At 40.4% G+C, this 12,644-nt stretch overlaps 1 protein-coding gene and 1 pseudogene across 2 annotated transcripts in view; both read right to left on the bottom strand.

The window, feature by feature from the left end:
• Positions 1–280, bottom strand: part of LOC119473259 — a 920-nt pseudogene extending 640 nt beyond the window's left edge.
• Positions 1–12,644, bottom strand: part of SPTBN1 (spectrin beta, non-erythrocytic 1) — a 215,255-nt gene that overhangs the window by 187,234 nt on the left and 15,377 nt on the right. The gene's annotated exons all lie outside the window — the stretch shown is intronic.

Raw genomic sequence — 12,644 nt, 5'->3', positions numbered from 1 at the left:
CACATTTTTAAGGTTTTGATAATGATTTGTATTTTTTGTATGTTACACGCCACTCAATAACTTCTTTATAGCACTGACACACTCCATCAGGAAGTTTTGCATTAATTTTCTTGGTCTTAACACTCTTATTGAACTTGTCATTTTTGAAGCTAAACGTATTCTGGTGCCTGAGGCCTGGAATGAGCCACGTTGCCTTTCTGGGAGCTCATGGCAGAAACCACAACCACCCGGCGCCAGCACGGGCACAAGGATGAAGGGAAAACCAAGGAACTACTCCCAGGAATTAACACTTCTCTACTTGTCCTTTAAAATTCTATCCTACAAAAGGCCTAAAACGTCCATTAGCACAGAGAAACAGTGGCACCCTGAAGAGTTACCAGGATGGCTATTCCAGAAGACACTCACCATCAACACCGGCTTTCATATTACTCCTCTTAGCATTTCTTTTTAGTCTTTCCCATATTCCTGGTTCTTAGAAGAAGTTAACATTTCCTACCTAGCTCTCCGAGCTTGAGGAAAGAGAATATAAAAAATCAGGCAAAATAGAAGTGTGAAACATAATTTAAAATAGCACATGAGTATAAACAAAAAGTCTAAAACTTACTGACAATGGGAAAGGAAGGAGGGCATGCCTCTTCTGGCAGTCAAAAGCGGGACAGAACTGAATGAGAGAAAAATACACACAATTCTTAAGCGTACAAAAGTCCTAGGAGGGTCTTGATCATTTATTCCATCAAAGGCAGTTAATACCGTGCAGTTGGCACTTGCCAATACACATATTTGGTTTGTTTTTTGTTTTTCAGACAGGGTCTCACTCTGTCCCCCAGGCTGGAGTGCAGTGGTGCAATCACAGCTCACTGCAACCTCTGTCTCCTGGGCTCAACTAATCCTCCCACCTCAGTCTCCCAAGTTGCTGGGACCACAGGCATGCACCACCATGCCCAGCTAATTTTTTATTTTTTGTAGAGATGGAGTTTCACCATGTTTCCCAGGCTCGTCTCGAACTCCTGGGCTCAGGTGATCTGACTGCCTCAGCCTCCAAAAGTGCTGGGATTACAGGCATGAGGCACCATGCCAAGCCCCAATACAGATATTTGGATACAACCCCATCAAGAACACGAACCTGACCAGCGGAACAAAGCAAGAAGGGAATGAAGTCTGCTGCTGTGCTCACACTTCATCCTGGATTAACAGCACACAATGACAAAACAGAAAAAACTCTCCGAAATGACTCACAGACCCCGTGAAGCCACTGGGAGTCACACCCCTAAATCACCCGAGTGCCTTTGATTCATGCATTCTCAAAGTTCTTCCTACACATTTCCCGCGCCCAGGAAGACTTGGCATTTTCTTTACAGCAGGCTCATGGAAAGCAACAGAAATCTGTTCCTGGGGAGGTGCTAACGTCCAGCAAAATGCAGGAGGCAGGAAGGCACAGCGAAGAGCCCGGATGGAACAGACCAACTGCTGGCCTCCAGACAGCCCCTCCATGTGAGGGTTTCTCACGCCTGCAGGAGGAAGAACCTCTACAAAGGTCCTGCTGAGGGAAGCATGGTGTAGAAAATCCACATCCTTTGCCATACTTCATCTTTCCTCTAACCCCTCACTCTTCCGTGACCCTATCCTCCTGGGATCTTATGTGCTATGTCTGAACAAACATGGGACATAATTGATTTCATTCTCCACCCTTGGTGCCCAGCCCTCCAAGAACATGGGGGCCCACAATGGGAGTTTATTTCATGGGAAATATGTGCTAGCACTGTGCCTGTTTCCCACACACTAGAGATGAGCCAGGAGAGGCAATTACTGAGGCTGGTCTTTCTCCAGCAGAAGAGATAAAATCCGCTCTCACCTAGTTTAACCCCAATACTCAGGCTTCAGTCCTTTCCTGGGCATTCCTCGGCTCTGAAAGAATAAAGCTGCATTCTCTCTTCCCTGGCCTGGCCTCTTCGGGGTCACATTTGCCTGCCCCCAGTCCTCACCACACCCCTTCAGGCCGGCCGGCTTTAAACAGGGCCTTTCTGTAAGATGTGACACACAATCCATTGCACCAACTGCTGTGGGGCTCCGGGTGCCAAAAGACCATTGAGAAAAAGGCCGCTTAAAAAAGTATGGAGTAACTCAGCACGGCCAAGTCCCGTGGGATTAGCTCTATTCCAAGCCTGCCCTTCCTGTGTCAGGCTTCTCAAATGTTCATGCTCCTCCCATGTTTTGTTGACATCCTAGATCTAGGCTGCCCAATGCAACTGTCTGCTGTGATGGAAATGTTCTATATCTGTACTACTCGATATGGTAGTCATGAGCCATGTGTGGCTGTTGAGCATTTGAAATGTGGCTAGTGTGACTGAGGAAATGAAGTTTCAGTTGACTTCATTTTAATTCTTGTAAACGTAAGTAACTTTCTTGTGCTCATGGTTCCCTACTGGACAGAACAGGCTAGAGACATCATTCTGAGGGCAGGCCAGAGGATAACATGCATACTTGGCTTACGTTAGAATCATCTGAGGACCTCCTGCAAGTCCTGGTGCACAATTCATACCCCAGACAATTAAATCAGATTCCCTGGAAGTGGAACCCAGACATCTGCAATTTTTTCTTTTTTTTCTTCTGTACAGATGAGTTCTATGTTGCCCAGGCTAGTCTTGAACTTCTGGGCTCAAGCAATCCTCCTTCCTCAGCCTCCCAAAGCACTGGAATTTCAGGCATGAGCCACCATGCCCAGCTGACACTTGCATTTTTAAGCCTCCTCAGGGGATGCCAATGTGCTGCCAAGATTGAGGATCAATGTCCCAAAATGTGAAATGTCTACCATTAATAGTCAATCCCTATCCAACCAGACATTTCAAATACTAAGCCATGTAAATAATGAGGCCAAGTATTCCACCCACCATGCCATCTTGTGACATTGTGCCAAATCTCAGGCTCATCAAGAGCAAAACCATGTTCAAACACTGGGCTGCTAAAGGAAGCCATGAGGAGGAAAGGAGACAGATTAGAAAAGAAGGTAAAAGGAGGAAGCCAAGAGTTTTACAAATAACTGTCAGTATACAAAGCCTGGCTAGCATGAATCTTTATATATAAATAATTCATTTTCTGGAAAGTCACCAGTTAACAACAAAATACACCTCCAAATCTAGTACTTTGAACAAACAGCTTCAATTGGATTCCTTCCCTTGGCTACCCCATCCAAACACTATCTGTGCCTAAATAGTAAGCTCTTACCACTATGGATTTTTCTTCAAAAGATTATCTGAAACCTGTGCTTTTTCACTGGGGACATTAAACTCTTTAAATAGCAGCAATTAAAAAGCCAGTATTCGTCCAAAATCCATTTGCTCTGGCTCATTCTTGTCCAGCAGGCACAATCTGAACCTTTACTTGCCATTACTAATTTCGCCAAGTGTATCACTAACCTGGTGAAGCTGTTCCTCAGGGACCTGGTTTAACAGAGGCATCATACCCAGAGTTAAAAACACACACACACACACACACACACACACACACACAAATAGTCACTCAGGTTTCTGCAGCCTCTAATCTTACAATCAGCATTTCCCAAAGGCATGCCATGCCCTTCAGGTTGACTGCTGATAGAGTTTCCAAAGCTGGGGCAAAAAGCTCACCAGCATTTTCTAGGCAGCACTGCTGAAAATCAAAAACAGCAAGAGAGATTCTAATGGTAAGAGTATTTGAAGGTTACTTTTTTTGTTTGTTTCCCCCAAACCTGTTATTCATTTCTGGGATTTTCTTATCATCATCATCATTATTATTATTTAGAGATGTGAGTTTTGCTTGTTGCCCAGGCTGGCCTCAAACTCCTGGGCTCAAGTAATCCTCCCACCTCAGCTTCCAAAGTAGTTAAGACTACAGGTGCTTACCATGGTGCCAAGCTGAATGTCACTTTTAATGACAATAAAAGTTGTTCCCTGTACATTGAGGAATGATATATAAATGACATCAATTTAATCCACTCCCCAAATTATTTAATATTACTAAAGTAATTCAATTACAAAACCGAGAACTCCTAGAGTTGGCCCGGGCTTCAATAAGTCATCTTAACTAACGGACTCCCCTCCAAGGAGAAAGAAATGGCTTCAGTTCATCCACACTCACAGCCAAGAAGTTCTCAAAGAGCAAATGTAATCCCTGCTGCTGCAGCAAACCAAACTCAACCCTTTTTCATCTTGGCCTTTGTGGGAACTAGCAGCGGCAACTCAGTAACAACTTCTCAACCATCCATTCCAATGCAGAGTAGACAACATGGACTTTTTAAAAAATTAACACAATACTTACAAAAGGATCTGGACTACACATTTCATATATATCTGAATGTGGGTTACACGGAATAGAATAAAAATTCTTTCTGGATCACAAAACTAGGATTGCCAGATAAATAGTAGACATCAAGTTAAAGCTGAATTTCAGATGAACAATGAATTTTTAGGATAAGCATGTCTCAAATACTGCATAATACATACTAAAAAATGATGTGCTGTTTACCTGAAATTAAAGTTTAACCAGACATTCCGGCTTCTTTTTTGTTTGATTTTGTTTTTCCTAAATCTGGCAACTCTGCATATCACTACACTGGAAAAAAAAACCAACTTTTAAAAGAGGCAGGAAGGAGGTCTAGCTTCACCACTCCCCACCCACTCAACCTCCCAACCTCCCAACCATTCCTATATCTCGGCGCCAGCTGTTCAAAAGGTGCTCTCCAGTGTAGATGCTAATTAGACACAACCTGATAAATGACTGCCCCAACACCCAGCCATCTCTGAGCCACAGGTGCTAATTATACAATTAAGTGCCAGATATACAGGTAGCTGAAAAAGTAAAAGTCAATTTTATTTTCTGAGCCTTTATCTGAGTAAAGGGCTCACATAAAGCAAGCAAATGAGTTTGGGCAGGTGCCATAAATGGAAAAAGCCATTAGTAAACATTAATGTTATTAAAAGCAAAGTGCTCAGAAGGCTTAAGTAGGAAGATCACTTGAGCATAGGAGTTACAGGACTGGGCAACATAGTGAGACCTCGCCTCTTGGGGGAGAAAAAAAAAACAAAATTAGCTTGGGAGAAATAAAGACAATAGAAAGGGAATTGAATACATAAGTGGTTATTTCACGAATTAAGTATCCTAAATAATTTTTTTAAATAGCTAAATCTGTTGTACAGTTGTGTGTCAAACAACATTCCAAAACTTCACACATTTTATCGCATTTAATCTTAACACCCCAGGAAGTGAGTCATGTCCATTTCACAATGTGAAGAAACCAAGACACCAAGATTAGGTAACTTGCTTAACACCAGAGTGACCGTGTTACCTGGTTTGCCTCAGATCATCCTAGTTTATGCCTGCTCTCCTGGTACAACTATTACAAGTATCTCCTTTCATTCTCATAAATTATCTAGTTTGGATAATAAATTATGTCTTTACCTACCAAAGACCACAGTCAATAACTGGCAGAGGCAGGGTTCCAACCAGGCACTGTGGCTCCAAGAAATACAACTCAACCACTGTAAAATACTCCCTCCCAAGTCCTACCTTCCACGGAAGAGGACTGAACAATAGGATTTATTTTTTTCACTTTTACCAATCTTACCTTAGATTTCCTACATGGTTACAAACCAATTGAGCAGGGGGTGGTAAGGGTCATGTTTTTCGTAACTATACTTCATCCGCCTTTAAATCATTGGTATAGACAGCATAAGTCATCTGCAGGCAGAGAAGACTCTGCAGTCAGCCTCCACTGACATCCTTGGGACTGAAAATGATTAAACATTCCAACTTGTCAAAGTATCTGGTCAAATATTTAACCAGATCTTTTTCTATTTTAAAACGACCTTCACCTTCCTTCAGCTGGCCAGGCAGCCAGGACACTCAGTTGTTTATAACTTTCATTAAAACAAAGGTGGACATGCAGTAGGTTCTGGCTTTTAGTTCCATATACAATGGGCTTTCCTCCCTTTCCTACTAATAAAACATATATATACACACATATATATACACACACACTCACATATACATACATATATCTTTTTTTACCTTTGGTATTGTGTATTTTCAAAACACTTTCTATTTTCCCAGCAAATCTTTAACCATTCATGTTATTACTAGTTTGACTATACGAAAACAGCAAACATGAGCATAAACTTGTAGGCTTACTTCATTTATATAATTTTAAAATGCATCACAAGTGGTCGTAAGATGTCTTTCAAGGTTCAGCACATCGGAAATAGCTGCAAGGACACCAAGTATTTCCAATAGTGTCAGCCCTTACTCCTGTGTGAAGCAGTGTGACTGCATCTAGCCTCTGTGAGCTCCAGACTCTCCTCTGATACAATCATGTGGATGTGCTAAGATCCACGGGGTTTGGCCCAGCCCCAAAACTTCCAATTCTGTTATCCTCCACAATCTTTCTGAATGTGAGCTGCAGCCTGCAATGCGAAAACATTGCTCTTCCACGAAACTCCCTAACATTTGAACTGGTCCAGAGGGTGGCCCATGAGGGTACCCACTACAGATCCCTGAAGGGTGAGGAAAAAAAACAATCCTCTCTCAAAGGCAGACTTACTCCAAGGCTACCATCACTGGAACCGGATATAAGCACCTGAGGGCATCAAACATGAGCATTCTCCTAAGAGTGAAATCTCTTCTCCCCAAGAAGACCTGCCATAGACAAGGGCCCTGGGACCAGGATAGGGCAGCTCTGTGGTGCAGGTTCCCATGCTTGTCATATCTCTGGATATACTAAGCCTGATTCCTGTCAGCCCCAGACCATGTGAAAAATGTTTTATTACTGTTTGTTTTTGTGATGGGTCATAAATGCTTTTTCCACAACGATACTAAAATCAACAAAAAGAAGACTGGGAAGTACAGCCCTGAACAAAGTTTTCCCTGCCTCAAATTCTCCCAAGTCACATTTAAAAAGCAAATCTACTACCAGTTTTTTTTTTTGAGATGGAGTCTTGCTCTGTTACCCAGGCTGAAGTGCAATGGCGTGATCTCAGCTCACTGCAACCTCCATCTCCCGGGTTCAAGCAATTCTCTTGCCTCAGCCTTACAAGTAGCTGGGATTACAGGTGTGCGCTACCACACCTGGCTAATTTTTGTATTTTTAGTAGAGATGTGGTTGTACCATACTGGCCAGGCTGGTCTCAAACTCCTGACCTCTGTCTGTCTACCTCAGACCCCCAAAGTGCTGGGATTACAGATGTGAGCCACCACGCCCAGCCTCCCGATCAGTCTTAATCGTAATGGCAGCAGCAAAAGAGTAGAATGGGGCTGTGAGGTAACGGACAGGTTTAAAAGTGTGTTTCCTGTTATGAAACAGAAATTGCCCTTCACACTTGTTTACTCACAAAGGAAAAAAGAAAATGAAACAGAAAATGAAAAAAGAATTCTTGGCCTGGATTTCACGTGATTTTTAATAGAAAGTGAATCCATCATTTAAAAGAAAGCTAATGCCCAAAATCTGAAAGTCTGGGGAGTTAGAGTTTAGTCTTTATAAGGTTTTACCCGTGTACTGTAATAAAACAGGGGTGGGGAGTCCTTCTTACCTAAAGTTTATTACAGAAAGTTTACAGCCACATTTAAGTGAAAACTTCCATACTGAGATTTGTTACATACGCAGGCATAAAATCCCTGGCAACAAATGTTGTGTTTAAATTCAAAGTCTTCTGGTAGAGAAATACTTAATACCTCTTGACAACAGTTATCTCTCTGTTTCTTATCAGAGCCCTCATTTCAGTAGTGTCTCATTTCAAAACTTCTAGAAAACTTGTTATAGAAAGTCAAAGAGAACTAAAAAACACTGAAGTCAATAAAAAACACACTCTGTGTTTGGGCCATCTGTCCAAACCAATTTAATTGTTTTATAACCACTAAGATATGTGGTCAAGGTTTATTTACCTTTCTCTTTTCAATGGTAAGTTTAGAACACAAATGCAACAAAATAAAGAAAAAGTCCTGTGGATTCAACTCAGGCATGTAACCAGTAATAACAATTTTTCAAAAACACCACCTTTGATTCCTAATAGTAGAAATCTCTCTCTTCAAATAGTCAATTCTTCTAACAAACAATAAAAACAAAGCTTCTTCCCAAGGCAAGTATTACTAAAAATGCAATTCCAAATATTTGCTTTGCATGAGAACAAATTAGACAACTTAGGGTATCCTAAAGCATATTCTAGGAAATCCTGCATTGAAGAGAGGCTATGAAAAGAAAGAAAAGAATTCAAAAGTAGGTAAGTTTGGGAAACATCGTATGTTACTCTCCACTTCTAGAATGCCTGTTAGGACATAACAACTCTGAGACGTCTTTCACTAAAGAAGCCTAGTACATGATACTAAGCCCAGCATTCTCCACATTTACTTGACCAGGAAATGCCCTTTATAAATAGCACATGTTAATATACTGCAAAACTGGTGCTTCAAAGAAGCTGATGGGAAATGCTGGATTAGATGATATTATCTACACTGTTATCTATGTTTAGTTTGAAACTTTTAATGATCACACATATCCAGTCTCTTCTCTTTGTGGTCACATGGGAGGATTACTCTTGCCTGTTCCCCTAGCATTTGGGTGGGGCATTTGACTATTATGATCAATGGCCTGTATCCAGCCCATAAGCCCACAGTCCTTGAGTAAGGATGGCAGAGCCCCCTACCACCATACGACGGAGAAGTAATATGAGTGGAAAATACACATCTGTGAGTTTGAGCCACTGAGATTTTGGAGATCTTTGTTACTGCAGCACCAGCCTAACCTGTCTGATACACTATAGAAGGGAATTTTTCTTAAATAAACCTACATATAGTGACCAAAAGTGACAAAATCAATAAACAGAGAAATGTGGAATAAGCATACAACAAGAATGAATCTTCAAGAGGCCATTTTGGTCTAAAGAATCTCAATTCAAGCACTAAAGAGCAGTGAATTAAAACTAAACACTTTGGTATGGATTAATTTAAAGTCATCAGATTTTGTTTGTTTGGAGTTCGTGGAGGTTATGCCTTTGACACAAGAAAACTAAAACTCTATTACATAATGTGTCTGAATTCATACTGTTAATAAACAACAGTTATGTGATTTACCGATGCTGTATTCTTTTCACTACACAGTCTGAATTAGTGGAAAAACCTAAACGATGAATTTTGAAAATAGTGTTGAGTGTCATTACTCCGAGGCACTCTGTAAGAATGCCTTTCCGTGGCTCAAACTCACAGAAGCATGTTTCCCACTCATGTTACACATCTGTCACATGGTAGCAGGGGGCTCTGTCATTCTCACTCAAGGCCTCTGGTGATAGGCTGGACACAGGCCATTCCCCAGAACTAGTCAAAGGAGCCACTGAAAAGCTAGGGCAGCAGGCAGGAGTAATCCTCCCATGTGACCACAAAGAGAAGGGACTGCCTAACTGTGATCATTACAAGTTTCTGAACATAGATAACAGTGTAGATAATGTGGCCTAATCCAGCATTTCCCATCAGCTTCTGTAAGAATTTGAAGGTACTGCAGAATCAAAAGGAGACAAACAGTTGCCAAATGGAAGGCTTGGAGCTTTTAAAGAGTAAGTTGTTCTTATAATTGACAAACTAATTGTTTGCAAGGGATACATTGACCACAAAGAGAAGGGACTGCCTATCTGTGATCATTACAAGTTTCTGAACATAGATAACAGTGTAGATAATGTGGTCTAATCCAGCATTTCCCATCAGCTTCTGTAAGAATTCGAAAGTACCGTAGAATCAAAAGGAGACAAACAGTTGCCAAATGGAAGGCTTAGAGCTTTTAAAGAATAAGTTGTTCTTATAATTGACAAACTAATTGTTCGCAAGGGATACATTCACTTTTTTTTTTTTTTTTTTTTGATATAGAGTTTCACTTTTGTCACCCAGGCTGGAGCGCAGTGACACAATCTCAGCTCACTGCAACCTCTGCCTCCCAGGTTCAAGCAATTCTCCTGCCTCACCCTCCCAAGTAGTTGGGCTAACAGTTGTGTGCCACCACACCCGGCTAATTTTTTGTATTTTTAGTAGAGACAGGTTTTCACCATGTTGGCAAGGCTGGTCTCGAACTCCTGATGTTAAGGTAATCCACCCACCTGGGCCTCCCAAAGTACTGGAATTACAGGCATGAGCCGCTGATCCCGGCCTACATTCACTTTTCAAAACAAAGTTTACTTTTTCAAATTATAAAAGTAATATATATGTTTACTGCAGAACAACAGAAAATACAAAACAGCTCTGAGACAAAAGCAAAAATCACAAGTAATCTCATCCATTCTCCCCTCCCCTAAAACCTTAATATTTGTAGTATTTCCTTATCCCTTTTGTATATTTTTCTACATAGTTGTGATAGTTCCATTTATACAATCTTGTGTTCTGCTTTTTCCCCTTATGTTAAAAACCTTCCCATGTTATTAGAAGATTTTCCATAATAATAATGTTTTTATTAATATAGTAAACAACTAATACTTATATATTTTCCAGGCACTAGGCCAACTGCTTTACTTATAACTTATTTAATCCAACCAATCCTACATAGTCTGTACTATGATTATCCTGATCTTACTGATGAGGAAACTGAGACAGAGAACGCGATTAATGACTTGCTCAGGGTCACAAAGTGGGCCCATGGTGAAATGAGGTTTAGACCCAGGCAGCAAAACTCCATGGTCGGTACTTTTAACTATACACTGTATTGCCTCCAGAATACATATTCACCCTCTAACTTACCAATGATGGACATTTAGGTATCACCACTTTAAAAAATCATCATAATGTTACAACAGGCATCTTTACAAGCATGTGAAACACTATTTTATCTAAGCCTATTCAGACAGTAAAACTTCTACCATTCCAACAAGTTCAATTTATTTTTAGCTAGCCAACAACAGGTGTAGAAACATCTAAAATGGCTAGCATTTCATAAACCAACTCATTACTCCCCCTACCAGTGGCACAAACTCGCATGTGCGCCTCACCTGTCTACCCCGCTGCCATCTGCAGCAGACTTTGGTAACGTTTCCATCTGCCTTCGCACTGCAGAAGGAACCAATTAAAACCCTGGGTCTGTCTGACTGTGCATCCCCCAGCAGATATAAGCAAATTCCATGGATTTTTATGTCTGGAATATTTTAAATGCTAAGCTTATTTGTTCCTAGTCCTATAAACTTGTGCCAGTACAAGGCATACAGATAAGGAGAGATAACATCCCATATGCATGTGTAAAATTTAAGATGAATATTTTTCTAACTCAGACAATAATCCAAAAAAGGGGCATTTGAGTATTTAACTTTTTGCCTTCTTATCGTATAGTGAATAACTGAATTCTCTTGCAAGGTTAAATGAATGCACACTCTAAATCAATGGACGGTCTGAGATGAAAACTATTCAAAATATATTTTCACATGAGGAGATCAGAACATGGTAGGTAAGTAAAAAGGAAATGGTGGCCTGTAGTTCACCTCTCCTCAATTCAATTTACCAGTTCAGTTATCCAAGGGTGTGTGTGTATGTGCGTGTGTTTGTTCAAAAAAAACTGGATATGTGCAAAAAAAGGAAAAAGAAAAAAACAATTTTGATACTTTAAAAGTCATAGGCTCAATAAAGAAAATTTCCAGCATGACAACAATGCCACATAGAATTCATCTGCCATCCAAAAGTGAAAGAGTCAATACATTTAAAGAAGCTGCCCACACATGCATTTTCCACAAAATATTTCTCTATGTTATAAAAACACAAAATATGGTTTTTAAATATTCTAAAAACATAACCCAAATAAGCTCAATTCTCCTGACCAAAAAGTATAGTAATTACAAATTATAAATCTCTATATAAGGCACTTACATATAACCAGAAATAATGTTTTTATACAAGAAGAGGACCTCTAAAATACATGTAAAATACTGAAAGTGACAAAGCAAAATTCAGACTTATACATACACAGTGAAATAAAAGAAACAAAGCCTTTTTCAGGATGATGTACTGAGCTTTGAAATTATCACAGTTTGTCTAAATCTAAACTCCTAAAGGACTTTAAGTTATGGGATAATTCACATATGTAGGCCGGGTGCAGTGGCTCATGCCTATAATCTTAGCTACTGAGGAGGCTGAGGCAGAAGAATCGCTTGAACCTTGAAGGCACAGGTTGCAGTGAGCCGGAATTGTGCCATTGCACTCCAGCCTGGGCAACAAGAGTGAAACTCCATCTCAAAAAAACCAAAAAAACCAAAACATATCTGTCAATATCATATTTTAGGAAATCCTTAAGTACAGGAACCTGGTTTTCATCTAAGTCTCTCAACATCAAAGTTAACTCACTGTTTTCATCTACTATTTAACATATAACTCACTGTTTTCACCTACTATTTAACATATACATCCTGGAAGTTCTTAGTTTACTTCCACTCATTAACCCAAATATTGCATTTTTTAAAATTTCATCTTCAGAGCACCCAAACTAACTAGTTGTTTAGATTAGTCCCACAGGAAGTGCCCCCCAGCCCCGCCATCCAGCTGTGCCCCACCCAACCTTGATCACATCACCATCAGGCTTAAGCCTGTACAGACCCATTTCAAAGACTATTCCCTACCCCCTTTGTTTTTATCACTCTGACTTAAAAAACAAGTCTTTCTGTTGA

The sequence above is a fragment of the Cebus imitator genome, unplaced genomic scaffold (assembly GCF_001604975.1).
Source record: "Cebus imitator isolate Cc_AM_T3 unplaced genomic scaffold, Cebus_imitator-1.0 Scaffold143, whole genome shotgun sequence".
Classification (NCBI taxonomy): domain Eukaryota; kingdom Metazoa; phylum Chordata; class Mammalia; order Primates; family Cebidae; genus Cebus; species Cebus imitator.
Note: the sequence above shows the minus strand (reverse complement) of the source record. Positions and strands in the feature narration are given on the sequence as shown.